The following is a 20281-nucleotide window of genomic DNA, read 5'->3' on the forward strand; positions in this document are numbered from 1 at the left end:
GGGCAGCGCACCCGCTTCTGCACACGGCAGACATACTGCATGCTACACATTGCATGTACGAGACATACAGGGTGTCCCAACTATCGTGCACCACGATTTAAAAATATGCAAATACCACGTAGCTGGTCAGAACCAAGGCGGCGTTGTTTGCAGCCACTTAGAGTTATTCAGTATTTTTTTTTTTTTTTTGCATTCCGTCTAATTGCACAATTATTCATGAATTAATCTTTTCAATTAGACGATAAGCTTCAATGAGAAAACTGTAGGGCAACCTGAATGACTCCCGATACAGCTTCCCGTTGCTCGATACGTGCTACGTAAAGCCCGGAATACATGGAGCGAATAACCAGCGTCCGAGCGACGAACTTCCTTGGGCGGCGAACGCCCGACGGCCGGCGTCCAAAAATTTGACGGCCGCCGCCGACCTGCTTGTCCAAATATTTTCGTCGGGCCGCCGGAAGCGTCGAGCGCGCAGCGGCGGACGACAGCCAATCGGGAGGCGCCAGTTCCGGTCGCTAGGCATGCTGGTCTTTCGCACGCGGGCCTTTTCTCGTCTTCTGCAACCACGTTGGTGTCTGCGCTAGCGTTGGTGTATTTTTCAGTTATAAAAGCGGTATATGCCACCTTTAAAAGCGCTTATACTTCTTTCATCGTTTACCACAAGGCCGTGTCTGCTGTGCCCGGGGCACAGCAGACGAAAGGTGCCCGAAATGTCTACGTTCACCCATGACGTCACATCCGCTATAACCCATGATGTCACATCCGCTCATTTCCATGGCGGCCGTCTTACGGAGCCGGCTGCGCTGCGAAACGGTCCGTATTCCGTGCCCACTTAGAGCGTGAGTAATTCATCTTTCCACGCTATATGCGTGTAATAAAGGATTGGGGCTGTGAGCTGTTTGATGCGTTACCATTAGGTACCTTGTGCGCATATTTTGCCTCATGGCCGCGTCAAATTGCAGCCGGCATGTGGAATGGGCCGTGGCATCTTATATGGAGCTGCTCATGTGAGTGGTATTGCCTCCGTCAGGATCGTCAGTGCGTGCACAGAACCATTCAGTAGTCTGATTCAGGGGAGGGTACGCGTAAGAACGAGGACGTAAGAAAACACTGGCATGACGAGCTATTCCGTCAGATCGCGTTGCATCGCGCTTTTTTTCTAGGACCATCTCGCTCGAGCGAGAGGATCTTAGAACAGCATTACTACTGCTTTTTTACAGCTTTGCTGCGGCTCATTTAATCGTCACCTGCATTCTTTTAATAATACAAATGACATCGCTGCGCGGAAGAGCGTCTCTTGAAGTTTCCAAACAAGAGCCAATGCCGCCGTGCCTGCTGCATACACGCTTACCTTTCCTAACGCACCTAAGACGCTGCACTAGCTCTGCTACTGCGTGATACAGGGTCACTGTGATAATAAAATTAAAAAGAACAAACGAAATTAATGCAGAAAATGTCAAACGTTGCCAAGCGTGATAAACGGACCTGCCTCGCTAGATGAGTTGAAGAAATCGGCGTCCTGAAGTCAGCTTCGCCGCAGTAGACTAGTGTTACGCGGTGAAGCATGTCAGAACTGAAGAGTGACCGCTTTCACCGACATATATGTGTTCCTTAATGATGTACTTGTGGAGCTGCCGTCTCCTATTACATTACGCGCGCCGAGGCGCCTAAGTGTACAGGCCGGCCTTCAGCGCTATTTTTTTCGGACGTGGCTGTGATTCTTTGAACCGTTGGTTTGTCGACCTCGTAAGCCAGTTAATGTTTACACGGCCATTTTTTTCTGAACTGTTGATTTCTTCCATAATAGCTACGTAATTTCGTAGTTTCCTGTTCAACTGCTTTGGTCATATGCGAGTCAAGGTGTTCTCTGTAGCCGAGCGCAGTTTTCGAAAGCGAAACGACGCTTTTGCATCAGCATATAGTGCCGTCGCCCATTTACAACACAGTCAATGTCATCTTGTATGTCACTGGGAAACCGCCGAACGCAGGGAACTCACTCGCATGCGGGGAACTGCATAACTAGCCACTGGATTAGCGTGCCTCTTGGGAAGCTGCTTTGCATCAAAGGCCAGGTACCCTTGCTATGATTCACCGCAAAACATGTATGTCTAACTGCTTAACATATTTGTATTGCGTTGAAGCTAACCTTATGGAACCGAATTTCGCAACGCTTTTTAGACACCTGCATCTCTACCAGCCACTACCAAACGCTTGTCGGTACGTTTCTTGGCAAAGGTCCAGCCAAATCTCCCCTGTTGGAAGTGGGGGGGGTCTCACGTATAGGAAAACTGCCAAGGAAAGCAGTTGCCCTGATGAAGACACGCTCCCCTGTCGAAACATTTGCACCAGCCTGTTCGACCACCGTTATCACCGCAACATATTTGTGTGTTGCGGTGAAGCATGCCAATATTGGGAAAGATTTACGTGAATCTGGAATGTATGGTTTCTGTCAGTGACGAACCTAATGTTCTACTCTCAACAAAGCAGATTTTCGTGGCAGGTTGCATGATGTCTTGAGAACTTTTGTTGGCTAAAGCCATACATGCCAGGTTAGCTCTTGTCACATTAATACGCTTTACCGCAATACACAAGAGGCCGCGCTGCAGGACACGCCCGCCGTAGTTAGCCAAAACCTTACGTGACCGTTCACTGCAAAACACCTCCTGTATTGCGGTGAATCGTAATAAAGCACATTTGTCAGTTTAGAATGTAAAGACCCTTGCCCTTCGCTTTTGTAACATTATGACTCAGTTTAATGAGAACATGTATTCACTGCTAAAAACATCCACATTGAAATAGAGATATGAACACTCATGGCAGCCTGTGTGATGTTTTATCCCTTTACTTTTCTGTGTACCTGTCACACTGCCATTATTAAATTTTCCTGTACTTTGTAAGGTGCTGACGTACATAACATTACATCACAAGGAGCCACTGTGTAATTAGTGTTCAAGGACCAGTGTGATGGCTTTTCTCAAGAAAGGTTTGGGTTATGTTGTTGTGAAGGTTTTTTTTAGAGAGGTGGCTTTCTGAGAAGAAATCAGATGTCAGGAAATAGACCTCAATGGCACAGTAATCTTGGCTGCCTTTTGCTCAAACGTGCCCAAGACATAATTGAGTGATTTGCACTTGCAACTGGACAGCAGCCTTAGCTTGGGAGACCAGTGATATGGTATATTTTATCAAACTAGGTGACACATAGCATTAGCAGTCTGAATAGAGACCTGTTTAAATGTTTGTCACCTTTAACACCTAGATTTTCGACCATGAATTCAGAAAAATCTGTAACACATTTAGAACCTAGATTTTAAATGCTGTATAAGTTGGCTTCTTGTTCACTGCAGCTGTGCTCGGCTTCTGTCCAAACGGGAGAGCACTTCTGCACAGCTTATTAGGGAACATTATTATTTACATACCTTCTTTTTATTTATCTCGCCTACAATCACAATCAAATGTTTATAGCACATGAATGTGCTGTGCATGAATCTTGACTTACAATGCCATGTTCAACAGCACAATGCATGTAGCTTGTGTTGGTCCATTCAAGCTAAGCATTGCTACAGCCTTTAACTGTAGGTATCATGGTATGAGAGCAGAGAAATGGATATGCAAAGACAGCTGGGCACATTGAGACAACATCTTTGTTGTGTGTGAAAAGGTGACAGATACACAATATGGGGAGAACGCATGCACTTTCATATTTTCTCGCGCTCAAAAAAAGCCGGAGGAATAAGGTTTCTTCACTGTGCCATCACGGAATCAGGGTGTAGACGAGCCGTATGTAAAAATACTGAAAGATATCTATAGCGGCTCCACAGCCACCATAGTCCTCCATAAAGCAAGCAACAAAATCCCAATAAAGAAAGGCGTCAGGCAGGGAGATACGATCTCTCCGATGCTATTCACAGCGTGTTTACAGGAGGTATTCAGAGACCTGGATTGGGAAGAATTGGGGATAAAAGTTAATGGAGAATACCTTAGTAACTTGCGATTCGCTGATGATATTGCCTTGCTTAGTAACTCAGGGGACCAATTGCAATGCATGCTCACTGACCTGGAGAGGCAAAGCAGAAGAGTGGGTCTAAAAATTAATCTGCAGAAAACTAAAGTAATGTTTAACAGTCTCGGAAGAGAACAGCAATTTACAATAGGCAGCGAGACACTGGAAGTCGTAAGGGAATACACCTACTTAGGGCAGGTAGTGACGGCGGATCCGTATCATGAGACGGAAATAATCAGAAGAATAAGAATGGGCTGGGGTGTGTTTGGCAGGCATTCTCAGATCATGAACAGCAGGTTGCCATTACCCCTCAAGAGAAAAGTATATAATAGCTGTGTCTTACCAGTACTCACCTACGGTGCAGAAACCTGGAGGCTTACGAAAAGAGTTCTACTCAAATTGAGGACGACGCAACGAGCTATGGAAAGAAGAATGATAGGTGTAACGTTAAGGGATAAGAAAAGAGCAGATTGGGTGAGGGAACAAACGCGAGTTAATGACATCTTAGTTGAAATCAAGAAAAAGAAATGGGCATGGGCAGGACATGTAATGAGGAGGGAAGATAACCGATGGTCATTAAGGGTTACGGACTGGATCCCAAGGGAAGGGAAGCGTAGCAGGGGGCGGCAGAAAGTTAGGTGGGTGGATGAGATTAAGAAGTTTGCAGGGACGGCATGGCCACAGTTAGTACATGACCGGGGTTGTTGGAGAAGTATGGGAGAGGCCTTTGCCCTGCAGTGGGCGTAACCAGGCTGATGATGACTGTGCCATAGAAACTATATGTTTGCTCTCAAAGGTAATTCTGATTCATTGGATATGTTCCTGTGCTGTGTTTATTTTCTTGAGTGTGCTTTAGTTTTTGCACGTGAATGTTTCAAACTCGTTTTTATTTTCACAGACTGAACATCCCACGTCTTGGTTTGACTTCCTGGTACAGGATACTTGCACTTAGCATGGAGTGATGAAGCAGAGCAGTGTACTTTTATTAAATGTGCAGATTTTAGCAGTATAACAGCCGTTCATTAAAAAAACGTGTGCTGAAAATAAAGTATACTTACCCACATTCCTTGTTGTCTATTTATTTATTTATTAATACTGTCAACCCTCGTAGAGGGTCATAACAGAGAGGACAATACAATTACATAAATCAAATATAGACAATGTCAATGTACGTAAAGTTGCTTAACACTTGTCAATTCACAGTGAATAAGATGTTCACTTGAATGCTGTTCAGCACACTTCTGATATTCATCAAAATGCGTACAATGAATATCAAGTCGCACATATCACTTGGCACTTTAAAACTAAATCGAAAACTTTCATAAATATGCCTCAGCAGCATTTTCAAAGTCGGCGACATCTTTTAGGCTAACAATAGCGTTTGGCAATTGGTTCCACATTTCTATCGCATCCAGGAAAAATGAGTATCGATATGTATCACTGTTGGTATGGTCCGGCTTTATGATGTAGTCGTGGTTAGTTCGTGGGTATCTTTTGCCTGGAGCATGTAGATATTTGAGCTTATCAATCTAAAGTTGATCCTGCATTATTTGATAAAGCACCTTCAGCCTATATTTTTTCCTACGTACCTCAAGAAGATAGAAGTTGCAACGCTGTAACATAAGCGTGACCGATTCCTTCCTTCGGTATGTCGAACAAATAAAATGTGCCGCCAGACTCTGTATCCTTTCCAACTTCCTCTTAAGCATCACTTGATGGGGACTCCAAACAACGGCTGAATATTCTAGTATCATCCTAATGAAGGCGGTGTATGCAATAAGTTTTACATTACGTGATGCATGTTCCAGTTTTTTTCTCAGAAAATATAACTTTTGATAGGCAGTCATGCAGACGTTATCTATATGTTGGTTCCATGTCAATTTTGCTCGTATTCCTGTATTCTCATCAGCAAAACCACTTATATGGGGAACTGATCATGATAAGTGCTCATGAGCATTTTAAAGAACAGCCTTGAACCCTACTCATGCACTGGTAAAATGTATAGATGCAGTGAATTTGAAACAGAAGGCAAAATAGCAAACATGATGCAGTAGTTGTCAGACAATTATGTCAGCAATTTTTGCATAAAACAATTTACTTAGAGCATACTAGCACTACAAAGCACCCATCTTTCTTGTTAGGCATACATTACCACAAGCGCTTTAAATGTGGTCACAAGAGAGATGCTGGCTTTAATGAGGGACTGAAAATGTATTAAGAAATAATGCAATGCATAGCATTTACTCAGTTCAGAGAGCTTCCAAAGTTGCCATAAGGCCTTGATAGCTGTGGATGAGGGAACAGTTGTAGTCCAATTGGAGTATGAGAAATGAACATTAAGATCGAAACAAGTAACCACTCGTAATGCAATTAAAAAATCTTGCTATACCTTTAAAAAGACAGTGAAATGAAATTAGTGTGACAATTTCCTTTTCCTTTTACTTCATTTAGGTTCAACATACTTATTTTAGTAACACAAGAAAAGCAGAGGCGTGAAGCACATAAGGAAGATGCTAGTCTGTGTTTATATTCTGCCTTCTCTAAATTCAAAGTTCAGTAAAGTTAACTTAGAAAGCTACAGTGAAGCCATTGCGTCTGCCTGTATGGTGCATAACAGCAGCAATCGCCAGCCTAACTGCTTGGGTTTACAGTGCCTTATTTGTATTGTATACCTTTTAAGTGCTGATATTGGAAGATTGATTAAGGTGGCCAACATGCTGAACCAGTAGTTTACTGAGTAAAATACATGGAGAAAGGTGGAAAGATAGGACAGAGCACAGGGGATGTATTCTGTGTCCACCTAGCAGAAATGTCCATTTCATCCACTGCTGAAGTTGTGATTGGCTGGGCTGGGGTATGCATGAGAAGGAGACATGCTCCCCCAGCTAATTCAGCAGAAGAGGATATGGAAATGTCCACAAGATGAATACTTACAAAGCTATTTAATAAAGTACTTCTGTAACCAACATGCCTGCTATGCCATCCTTGCTTTCAATGTCTGTCTTAGTAAAAGTGTGAAAGAACCAGGTTTGTGCATGAAAAGTCTTCCTGAGGGTGTGTGCCTTGAAGCCCGTAGTGGTAATCACAGGAAACGGGGGTGGATCCAGAGTAGCACCAAAGGGCAAGCCTTCATCGAAACAAAGATGGAGGGAAGTGACTGCATGCTCAAACTTGTCAGCTCACAAGTTTGCCAAGACCAAGTGATGTCAGAAGCTGATGAAGCCTACATGGTTAATGTATAACCGCTTAGGCCAAAATTATTTAGATACTTTTTATGAGGACTACGTATTTACTGGAAATCTCAAAATAATTATGTTAGTGCAGAATACCTTCCACTAGGTGTGACGTCCTTGAAAGAATGAAAATGTTTGAGTTGTACTTGTGTGGTGCATGAAGTTACTTTTAAAAAAAAAACTCAGCAATGGAAACAAAATGCAAAGAGTAGTATTTAAAATAAATTGCCACCTCTTTAGGGCTAGATGAATTCAAATAATAATAATAATAAGCAAATGAAGATCGGGCATACAAGATAGATGCTTCGGCTCCCACTTGAAAGCCTTGTTTGCAAAGATTGTGAACAAAGCTCCAGTTGAACCAGTTCTTATTTTTCATTTTTATGGTTAGCATCTAATTTTAAACTACTTACCGTGCCTCTTTTGACCAAACCAGACAGGCTGCTGTCAAACTCTTCACTACTTCAATGCAAATAATTGGAGGTTGGCAAATACATTTTTCTAATAGGAATAGTAGGTAACGAATAGTCAAACACTGATGAATACAGTTACAGCAGGCATATTTATCTTGGAATTAAGCACCATGCTTATATTGTCTAGTAAAAAAAGGACAGCTATCAAGGAAGATTAGGATTATTTTTAAGCAAAAGCAATTATACCTCATATACTTGAAGCAGATGTAGTGCTTCTCAAGAATCACGTCCAAACTGCACACACTAAAACATTAGGCTGGGATATTCAAAAAGACAAGTACATGTTTTGCTCGCCAAGTGACTTTTAATGTGCTCAATTATATAAAGTGTGCTATTATATGATTAATGTAATTTGCTAATGTAAAGAAAGAACAAGCCAAGATCTCTTGCTTCATATATATGCGCTGAATCAAGAAAGTAATTAAGGAAGAAGAACACCAGAAATAAACACAAATATTTGTGTGCTTTCTGGCATAAAATAATTCTCATGTAAGCCACATAACATGCTTTCCAAAGCATCCCCTACCTTAACTTACAGCTGCATCACATGAAGGCACTTTCTAAGAACACACATGTTTCATGATCATTCACTGTGTTAGTGACTCCCACTGAACTAGACTGAGAACATATCTGGGCATTACATTCAATAGCTGATGTAAAGTGAAAAAGACTGCTGCTTGTAGGTATGAATGAACCAAGTGAATAAGAAATATAAGTTCTCAAACTTCTAGTAGTAAGTGTGGCAGCACTTAATAAGAACATATTGCAACTAAAAATTGCAACACATGATGAAATAACTGAGACAGCTAGGGAGAGTTTAATAGACCAATAAACAGGAAACTGCAAATTCCCATCTTTTTTTAATGCTTTCCTTGACATGTAGTCACCTCATAAGTATGACTTCCCTTAATGCTCGAACCTCTGCCTTAATTTCATAATTCCCCATTCTCGCTGCTTTGCTCATGCTGCTCATGCTAGCACAAAGGTTAGGCAAAAGTAGCTGAGCATGTGCAAGTGTTGTGAGGCAAGCTGCCCACATCTGGTAGCCGCATGCCAATTTCTCAGAGTAGATGAAAGGGAAGCCTTGAGGGTAAACCATAGAGAAGACGGATACCTTGGTTCAATGATAACTGAAAACACCAACATGGAAAATTTGGACAGCCCACAGAATCAGCGTAATTGACATAGTTTGGAAAAACTGAAAAGATGCATTATGATATTTACGTTACACAGGTTCCAGTCAAGTTGAAGATTTTCACTGTCTAATAAACTTATAAGACAATACATGACCAGCAATACTGTATGGAACCTAACAATTTTAATAAAGTCACCTAGAAGTCAGGATGGAGAAGTGACTGAATTGAGGATGCTAAAATGGATGAGGTGGAGGCAGATTGTGAAGACAGGTCTTAAAAAATTAACATTCAATACACACTTAAGTTGGCAAAGATTGGACTCAATGTTCAAGAAGAAGTTGACTAAGATAATTGATTGGTATACATACATGCGAGAGCAGCAACAATACAGCAGAGATAACTGTCATGCAAGAGGAAAGGATGTCAGTCTAAAAATTAACATTTGATCAGAAGAATGGTTATGCATGGGCTCAGGCTCACGTACAATTCTGTATGGTACGCATGATGTCAGAGCTGCATCGCATAAGGAACTGTGTCCTTACATGCCTCGATTATGAAATGATGTGGGCCAAGAGTGGCATCAAGAGGGGGCCTCCTTCAAAAGGAGAACGGTAGGGAAATGGGGCGAGAGAGATTTTCTACGCAACAGATACAGAGTCATATGAGTCATAGTCATAGAAACCATGACCCAAGGAGCTGCACAACAAGGTATATAAATTCAAATCTCTATACAGTTAAGCCTCAGTATAACGAAATTCTCGATATAGCGAAGTATTTAACTTTTCATAACCTCTTCTCCATAGGACACCATGCATTTAGAGCCTCAATATAAAGAAGTGTGTTTGTGTGCAATTTCAATATAACGAAATTTCGCTTCTGCCGCAGAGGAGTGCCAAGACAATCAATGGTAACTTCCGCGGACGCAGATAGTCAAATGATTGAATTACAAGCGGCTGCTTGCAAACGCACCTCTCAAACTGCGTGCGGCGCGACAAGAACAGCTTGGAGCCGCATCATGTTCCGTATAAATTAAGTCCAAGTGCGATCAGATCCTATCGCGCCCCGCGCACTTGTGCTTTAGGTGCGAGTGAAAGAGTGCGAGGGTGAGACAAGAAAGATGGTGACTTCGTAAGTGCAGTTTCCCACGCGAGCAATGGCAAAGTGGGGAAGGAAAGCGAGCTCGCGGTAACGCGATCAAGCGCGCGCGTGGGGGCGGAGTGGGGGAGTAAGTTGGCGCGCGTCTTGGCCATGACTGCGAGTGGCTCCGCAGGCTATGCATCCGCGCACCCTGCTCCAGAGGTAATCTGCTGCGTGTGGAAAGAGCGGGCATGCCAAGACGGCGTGGCATCATGTAAGCTGTTTTCCCGCACGTTTAGTATTGAAAGTTGCGCAATCTCGAGTTTTGATGACCCGTTGGAACGAGAAGCAGACGAAGCATTCGCTCCCAGCTGCCGGCGCTTTTCATGATAGCGTCGTCGCAGTGCGACCGGGCGACGCTTTGGGGGCGGAGTGCACGCGAAAGCATATGGCGTCACTTAATTCGTACGTACCGCTGATGTGACGATATCAACGTGGCATGAAACCGTATCATTCATCGCTGACTCCTATATTCGTCAAAATAAAATGTTTTCTCATTCAAACTTGCTTTTTTTTATTGCCCAATAATTCGGAAAATTGCATGGCCCCTTCCCGTGCAACAAAAATCGATCGGCGACTGTACTCATTTACATAACAGATCGAATTTCAATAGAAGGAAATTTCTATATAACGAAGCGAATTGCCGATTTTACCTACTTTGTTATATCAAAGTTTAAGTGTATAACGAAATGTCCTGTTCTCTACACGGGGGCGGCAATGTGGGCTTGTTCGTTGATCATCATGGAACAGCATGTAGTGTAGCGCAGCAAAAACAAGAACACAAGAAGAAATGAAACACAGACACAAGCGCCTAATTATGTCTTGTGTTTTGCTTTTTCTTGTGTCCTTGTTTTCGTTGCATTATACTACATGACATTCAATACTTTCACTGTCACATTCATGAGCACTGAAAACCTAGAATCAACTAATATCTTGCCTGATTTGCCATAATTAAAAAGAAAAATGTGGGTATAGTAGGTCTAATTGAGTTCTGATGATTTTAGTATCACTGACATATAGCTTTTAAGAATGTTTAATCGTTTCTTCTGTTAAGGCAGAGTACATGCTCAACTGCTACAATAAGTGTAAACGTAGGCAAAAACGACATTTTTGGCTCTTGCATCAATTTTATGGCATGTTGCGTGATCTAATCAAGTGGTTTCAATTTGACGAAGTTCTCGATTTAACTAAATAAAACCTCACATCCCAATAGAATTTATTAACTAGACTTACTGTACTTTATAACCAAAGTACTGTATAACTATAAGCAGCTACAGCCGCCATGAGTGGCGAGCAGAATTGAAATGAAATTGCTTTAGTCGAAACACGCCGAGTGCTGCTGCTAAAGTACGCGCCACATGCATTGGGTGACTGCGGGAACCGTGGTACCACACGCAGTTATTCAAAGCAGCACATAAAAGTGCCGCGGACTCAAATTGGTTAGTAAATGCATTCGGAACCAGTCTTTCGATTACTCAATTGATATATCAGCCACACACTCGCATAGCACGGCCACGTGGCAAACGCGGCCATGCGGACGCTTCACTATGCACGGATCGGCTGGTTGCAATATTGGGGCACTCTATGGGTGCATGTTTAAAGCACAGCGTATTTTGCCTATCGCGTGATCGTTGCGGGTGCTCCATGGCTGAGTGTATTGCATGGTACAGAATTGGCCCCAGTACCAAAAGTACACAGGTAGGGTGGTCCGTGTAGATGAAGCGTGAACGCGAGCTCAACATAACCACGTCGTCAGTATTCTGTAGCGATTATTTATGCAAAAGCGTCAAATGGCCCATTGAGCAAAAAAGCCGGCGTCTGTCGTCTCAGCGAAACAGCACCTCAGATCCCATTGGCTGCGACCACGTCACGAGCGCGCCTCGACGAAACAGAGCGGGTGAAAGGGTACACCTGCTGTCGCTATATAGTGCACCAGGTGTTGCGTGAGGGGAGAGGGCGTCGCCGTGACGCCACGTCATCTTTGCTCTCGCAAGCCGCCGCCCGGTCCGTATCTCCCCCCTCCACTGGGCTTAACTGCTGCGCGTGCCTGCTGGCCTTGGTGGCCACTGCTGTTTCCTGGTCTCTGGTCATGCAGCACATCGGTGGCATGCGGTGTTGGCACCGCAGGCTGCTGCTGCTTGCTAGCTCGGGCCCAATGTAGCTCTAGGGTGCATCACTTGCAGCGTAAAACTCGAAGGACTGCTCAGCAGCGTTCAATTGGGCATTAATGCTTTCGCAATCACAACTCAGATAAGACATGCTTAGCTGTCCTCATATGTTTTTCTTTAGTTGCCAAGTGGACGCATCATTGTTCACCATTCACAGTCTTCAATCTGTCGTCATCATTGCATTGTCATTTCAAATTAGTTGTAATATCACGCCGTCGGATGCTGCTGCCTTCACGCTGTGTAGTAAATATGCAGTCGTTGCCAGGCATGCACTCATCATCCCAAAGTCGTTATGCCTCAATCGTGATGACTCTAGAATTGTCATCCCATCGTCGATCATGCCATCGTTGTCACCGCATCAGCATCATACTGTTGTCGGCATTCGACAGATGCATTACACAGATTAGCATTACCTTTTCAGCTTCTAGAACAGAATGCACGTGGTGATCTACCGCAGTAATATTATGAGAGACACTTGGGCGGAACAATTGCTGGCCTCAATTGCCAAGCCTCCCTGTAACATCATTTATTTCAATCTCCATAATAATCCTAAATTGTGTCACAAAACTTCTACAACAAATGTCAACATGGTTTCCATAAGACCTTGTCCCTCATGAAAAACACAACTATATTGTCATGTTCACTAACTTGATCTCCTCCATTGAACTTAGTTCTTGCGTTGAATGGATGCTTTTAGCGTTTAAAATTCTGCTACTTTGTGCCACTGCCTCCTTCTCCTGAATAAGCTAACTTAATATTGATCCACATGCAATTACTAAAATTCACTGAATGCTTTCTTCATGACTAAACACAATTTTTATGTTAACAACTCCAATTCACAAATCTGTCTTTTGTCACTTCTGGCATGCCACAGTGCTGAGTGTTTAGGCCCTTGATTTTTCTCATTTTAGATCTCGCAAAGAACTTAACGTAGAAAACTAAACTTTCTGTTGATGACTGTGTGTTTTGTTGTGAAACAACCAAACTCTGGCAGGTCTGTTTCTGTTCAAACAGACTAAACAAATGGCCCATTGAGCAAAAAAGCCAGCGTCTGTTGTCTCAGCGAAATGGAAGCTCAAATCCCATTGGTTGTGACCACATTGCGAGCGTGCCTCTACGGAGCAGAGCGGGTGAAAGGGTACATCTGCAGTCGCCCTAGCGTGCCAGGTGTTGAGTGAGGGGAGAGGGCGCCGCCGCAATGCCACGTCATCCTTGCTCTTGGAAGCGGGTGCAAAGTCCATATCTCCCCCCACCACTGGGCTTAGCTGCTGCACGTGCCCAGTGGGGCAATGTCTCCACTAATGTCTCTCCGGAGTGCCATCACTAGTTAAAAACCTAACATCAGTACCCTAGCAAAAAAAACTGATAGAAATTTCTATAGTCTCTTAGGAATATGTATAGGTTGTACGGGTCCTTCTAAGAGTGATATATATTCCTATCTGACCCATAGAACTCTTTACCAGACTGGCAGGCAGCAGATAGATCTCACTGTGCTGCCTACAAGCCCAAATAGCATGATGTACGTATCAGTCTTTTAAACCCAGATAGAGATCATCATATGACATACAGAAATCTGATTGAGGCACTGATAAAGCATGTTAGAAATAGCACACATGCCGGTGCCCACACACCTGAAGAGACGTTTTTAAAATGAACGGAATATACAACCCTGAATGCATTGCCTGCCACGTGAACAGATTAACAAACACAGTTGGGATATTGGAGTATCAAATAAAAATGAAGTGTATAAACTGTGCAATTATCAAAACTTTTTACAGCTTGTATGCAGATATATTATCCTAAACATGTTTTAACATAAATTAAAGCACACGTTTTCAAAGCACAGCAGCGTTACCTAGCCTTTGAAACTACATTGGGGAAGTTGCATGAGAAAAGTATCAGTCCATCTTTGTAGCAGGTGTGCTCCAGTTCTTTTAATACAAAATTACATTTACAAATTTTGCGAGACGGATGTGCAATATTTAATGCATATCCAAAACAGGATTACTGTCATTATCATCATCATCATCATATTTATGTCCACTGCAGGACGAAAGCCTCTCCCTGCAATCTCTAATTACCCCTGTCCTGCGCCAACCGATTCCAACTAGCACCCGCGAATTTCCTAATTTTGGCGCACCACATAGTCTTCTGCCATCCTCTACTGCACTTCCCTTCTCTTGGTACCCATTCTGTCACTCTAATGGTCCAACGGTTATCTAATCTGCGCATTATATGACATGCCCAGCGCCATTTTTTTCTCTTAATGTCTATTAGAATATCATCTATACCCGTTTGCTCTCTTGTCCAAACTGCTCTCTTTCTGTGTCTTAAAGTTATACTTAGCATTCTTCGTTCCATCCCTCTTTGCACGGCCCTTAACTTGTTCTCAAGCTTCTTTGTCAGTCTCCAAATCTCTGCGCCATATGTCAGCACCCATAAAATGCACTGATTGTATACTTTCCTTTTCAATAATAATGGTAAGCTCCCAGTCAGGAGCTCACAATGTCTGCCGTATGCGATCCAGCCCATTTTTATTCTTCTGTGAATTTCCTTCGCATGGTCAGGGTTTCCTGTGATTAGTTGACCTGGGTAGACGTACACCTTCACAGACTCCAGAGGCTGACTAGTGATCTTGAACTCTTGTTCCTTTGCCTGGTTATTTATCATTATCTTTGTCTTTTGCATATTAATCTTCAGCCCCACTCTTACACTCTCCCTGTTAAGGTCCTCAATCATTTGTTGTAACTCGTCTGCAGTGTTCCTGAATAGAACAATGTCATCGGCAAACCGAATGTTGCTGAGGTGTTCGCCGTCGATCCCTACTCCCAAACCTTCCCAGTTTAATAGCTTGAATACTTCTTCCAAGCACGTAGTGAATAGCACTGCAGAGATTGTGTCTACTTGTCTGACTCCTTTCTTCACAGGTATCTTCCTACTGTTCTAATAAAGTTTATTTACAAAAGCAAAACAAAGCACTTTCAAGACTGTGGATACCAACTGTAGCTCTAACATGTCCGGCTGAGTTTGTGAATGCCATAAATTAGACACTACCAACGTGATTTCATTAAAGCTACTTTCTGGGCTAGTTTGTGCTTACTTGATTTGAAAATTATAACAACGCTAATGCATCCATCCACAAAGGAACAAGGACAAGACACAAGCAACATGACTACAAACATGACTAGGGTTTATTTTACACTCCACTATCTAAAGAATAAGCAAGCAACTTTAGCCACATTCAAACAAACACATAAGAGGAAGAACACAGACTGAAGTACCAACTTCACCATGCCCATTTGTGCTCACAGATGCTGTATAGAACACCAGGTTTAATTGGAATATGCTTTTATAATATTACAACTTCATATGAAGCTATTTTCTCTAGACTATGCATTTTTGCACTCATCCCAAAAGTGTTGTGATATGTGACAGAACACAAGTGAGCTTGTGCAAAAAGAACAAACTGGCATGGCACACTGACAGGAAGCAAGGAAACAGGACAAGCATCGCTATTGGTACAAGATCTACAGCAATATATCAGAACATGACAATACAGCAATATTATTTAAGCAAAAGTGAGTACAGATCTGAGAACTTATTCAAGTAAGAACATGGATTTACCATTATTAAAACCACATTATCATGAACAAAAACAGCTAAACATCAGTGCACATATTGCAAAATCAGAAGACACAATTCTTCACTGGGTGCTAGTTCAACCACCGCACGTCGAAATGTGTAAAAGTAGTTTAACCTGTGTAGCCTTCAGCATGCGAAAGCAAAGAAGACTATCAGAACAGGCTTCATATATAGTGTTTGGAGTCTTTGATTCAAACCGTAATACACTGTTAAAATAAAATTTCAGAGTTTGCTTGTTTCATTCAGAAAAAAAGATAGTGTCTTAGTCATGCTGCCACAGTTAACGGATAAACTTGCACCAGCTACATTGAGTCAAAGGAGTAAATAAATTGAGGCAGACAGATGCATGGTGTGAAAATGATGCTGTTGTATCAAGTAGCATAACTGCTCACTTAACATTCAGCTGCTTTCCATGCCTCTGCATACAGACTGAGAAGCTTTACCTCTTCACCATCTGCTAGTGAACCACTGTTTGTTCACTGTGATCACCCACTCAAGGCAGTCACGTGGTTAAGTAGGGCCCTTCGCTACATGTAAGGACACCGACCCGAAACTGTGCATAAGTCCTGTAAAATATTGTCATATTTTGGCTACTGCAGCTGTTCATCAGCAGCTGCATCACTACTGCCAACATGCAGACCATGCAATTCCCCAAGCACTTAATCAACAAGAGTACAATAATGAAGAGTGGCAAATTGGGCTAGCTGGTTCATTAGGAAAACAACAAGCTAACGCAAGAAAAAATAAACACTCTAGAATTTTGATCGCTCTGGCTTGGTTAATATATTCGAACATCAAAAAGCTGATTATTACAGAATGCCATAAAGTGTGGTGCACTGTTACCAACAGTTTTTTTTAAAGCTATAACCTGTTATTACCAGACATTCATGTACCATGGCTGAAGACATACTGTTCATCGTTGCCATGTTTTGAGCATGGGAATTAGTCTCTTTCATAAAGGTTTCGTATTGTCCATTCAAAAATATTGTTGTCTATTTCTATAAACACATAAAGGCGCATAACTTCGCTGGGTGTTACGTAAACTAGTGGCTCCTCTCTTCTGACGCAGACTGAAAGGTGCTTTGCATAGAGAATTTCAACAGGAAATAGTTTCTTGCATTTCAGAATTATACAAGAATTCGCTCCAGTAAGAATTCTACAAATGAGAGAAAACGCACCTGAGAGGCTGACAAATGCACTGTTTTTAGTCTTTATAGTTCAAGTGTACTGGAGAGAGTGGAATGTTTGTTGGTTGATGACCATTCGGTAATATTCAGTGACACTTGTTGAGTCACAGCCACGGTTGTGGACTACAGCCTGTTTTTCACTTTCATCCAAGTTCAGGCACAGCTTTCCAGTGCCTAACAAAACTGTCTGCTGACCAGCTCTCCTCTCCTGTGCACCAAAAAAACTCACTGCTTCTGGTGAAAGATTTAAACTAGCTTTAGCTGCCTGTAACTTTCGAGCAAGTACATAACATTCCAATATTTGTAAAGGAACATCATTAGCTCTGCTGACCAATTTCACAAGAAGTTCATTTCCGCCTTCAAATACAAATGAAGAATGCGACCAATGAGGTCCTAGTTTAGCCGCACTTTTAGGAAGATGCAGGATTTGGTGTACATTGTATGTCATTGCACCCAATCCAAACAAAGACTGTGCTCTCATAACGAACTCCGAGAGAAGATCAGATGATCTCATTATGGTCATCTGAAGTGACGGTGTCTAGTAGAAGTATATAGACACCCTCCATAAGCAAACTGGAATGTCTGACATACTTATCTGGCAAAAAGCCATGAAGGCATGGTAATGAATAATGAAGAACCCACCACTTCCATTCACTAGCTTTCCAGATTGTGAACTCTGATAATCTTTGTGGTGTACGTGTGAACCAATTCGGTGGCTTGATTGCCAATAATCTCCTGTTTAAAGAGGCTAAACTTTGTTGTGAACCAATCTAAACATCTTTTCTCTTTTAAATGTGATCACATTTTTATTCTTTTTAAGCTGTTGTATGGTGTATATTTGTTCCAACAATCTTTCCTTTCTGAATCCTGGGCTTCATATTTGATTTATATGTATTGTCTTTTCTGATAATATAAATGCATTATTTCTGACTCATTTTTTGGGCAAAAGAGGAAGCTTGCTTCTCCTTGAAGCACATTACACCTATACAACACACATAGATACTGATAGACTATAGTTCTGGCAAACTAATATGAATACACTATTACACTAATAAAAAGAATACACTAGTAGACTTGTACAAGCAGAATAGCACAGATATGTCCAGAATAGAACTAAAAGTAATTTTATCAGTGTATCAGTTGTATCGTTTCATAATGCAATAGAAAAAAACTGATATAATTTTTATTAGGTTGCCCAATCAGATTTTTTGCTAGTGATCTTTCAGTGTAAATGCATATCAACTTTTTGACTAATGCTAATAACTGAACACATGGCTTTCTTTGCTGCAAGTTTTCTTGGACTCCTGCTTCCCTTAAACTTATACTGTATAATATGCTTGTAAGATCAAAACTGGAGTATGCTTCATTAATCCGGGATACGCCGACAAAAAACACAACTCTCATATTTAGTTGAAGCCATACAAAACCAACCTGTACATTTTATTGTAGCTGCTTATTCCCATACCGCAAGCATATCAACAATTAAAACTTGCCTGCAATGTTGCATGAAGAAACCTATTCTTGGAGTGAATTATTGTTCAGCTTGATATCATGATATTGCTGCATGGTTGTTATTTAACTCTGCAAGAGAATGGTCCTGCCATCCTACCAAGAGTGCATTTCATGGGTATTACTCTCTTTCTTTTGACATTAGTTTATGAGGCTCACAGATATGTATCTGTGTCAACAATAACACCTGGCATCTAATTTTGTGCAACATGCACTACATTTAATCAGATAAAAGTTGCACGTTTTGTCTGTTGGACCAGTCTGCTCAGTGGTAGGAGGTCGAGACCACAAATGAGAATGGCTGGCCAAGATCTGTGGTGTATGTCCCGTGTTATGCATCTGACAAGATTTCATGGTGGCAAGAAGACATATCAGACCTGATGTGATCTTTCTAATTATTGTGCACAGAGTTATCAGCATGATAATATCCTTAATGCTATAAAGAGTACCTCCAGCAAGCAGTCTATATGCTTATGCCTTTTTGTTGCTTATGGCAACAAAATCCAACATCCTTTGAAACATGCTCACTTGCTGTCTGATGCACAAAATGAAGAACGCTGCCTTCTCTAAATTTATTAGCAGCAAGAAAGCCACTCTGGAAGCAATTATATACATACACAGCAACACACACTAAAACCTACAAATTGGAGAAAAAACACAAACTAGGCTAACAATAAAAGAAACCTGACACCCAACAAGTGTTACATGTTACTCAAGTATGCACATTCAACCTGAGTTAGAGAGATAGATGGTCGACTCCCGCACTCCTGTGCATGCATGTGGATATGTTAAGCCTCAGCTACTCTTTCTATATCATAACTATCCCCATGTTTGTGAAATCTGGTGTACAACTGCAAGAACAATGATGGCTTGAGAGGTGGTTCACATTTCAATGAGTTCTATAAGGAGGATGCATCAACTGTTCCAGCCAATGTACACATTACCAGATGAAAACAGCCGCTTATAAACAGCACAACACCATACAGCACAAATTATATATTTGCCACGTGTTATTAAACTTACATCATTAAAGTACATTAGAATTGGTGCTAAGGCTGGTGCACAATATATGCATATACTTTAAACAATCATAAATAATGCAGGAGCTTGGAATATGATTGGCCATTCTCGGAACTGCTTTGATAATACAAAAGTCAAGGCTTTGTTTTTGGCATCACCCACTTCAATTCGTTTTCTTTCTTTTTCCAATTGAAGCATTGGCAAGGTTTGTGCCATGCGCTTCGACAGTGATTTTTTCCTTGTTCGCGCACGGCCATGACCATAATACAAGAAAATCGCCCCAGTAACGCAGTGGTCCCTGCCTACTTTTCCATATACTTTACCGCAATACATTACGTATGCTTCACCGCATAACATGACTGTATTGCGGCAAAGCTGATTTTATGGCACTGACATTATGTAACGGACCTTTTGTCCTTCTGCTGCTCGCATGAGCATAAGCTCGAAAAACCACAAAATAAAGACTTGGCTCGCTGCTGGTTGATTTCTAGCTAACATTTCGAGACGCCCACGTTGTTTACAAAAAAATCGGCGAAGTTTCTCGCGCTCGGACGCGCTTCAAAAGGCAGCGTGCACATGACCACCTATAATTAAGGCAGTCATAAGCGGCAACGAAATCCACACAAGGTACATCAACTTCCACAAAGCTACTGGGCAACGCCATCAATAACTGGCACACGGGCCACCCAGGAACTGGCAAACGCTGCGATGACATCCACACAAACCACGTCGCTTTCCACAAAGCTATTGGGCAACACGATCAGTCACAGGCACAG

At 42.0% G+C, this 20281-nt stretch overlaps 1 long non-coding RNA gene across 1 annotated transcript; it reads left to right on the forward strand.

The window, feature by feature from the left end:
• Nucleotides 1-443: 443 nt before the first annotated feature.
• Nucleotides 444-5063, forward strand: LOC129384312 (uncharacterized). Its single transcript, XR_008612044.1, has 2 exons — nt 444-839; nt 4899-5063. It is a non-coding gene; the product is annotated as an uncharacterized lncRNA (long non-coding RNA).
• The last annotated feature ends 15218 nt before the right edge of the window (nt 5064-20281 follow it).

Source organism: Dermacentor andersoni, chromosome 8 (assembly GCF_023375885.2).
Source record: "Dermacentor andersoni chromosome 8, qqDerAnde1_hic_scaffold, whole genome shotgun sequence".
Lineage (NCBI taxonomy): Eukaryota > Metazoa > Arthropoda > Arachnida > Ixodida > Ixodidae > Dermacentor > Dermacentor andersoni.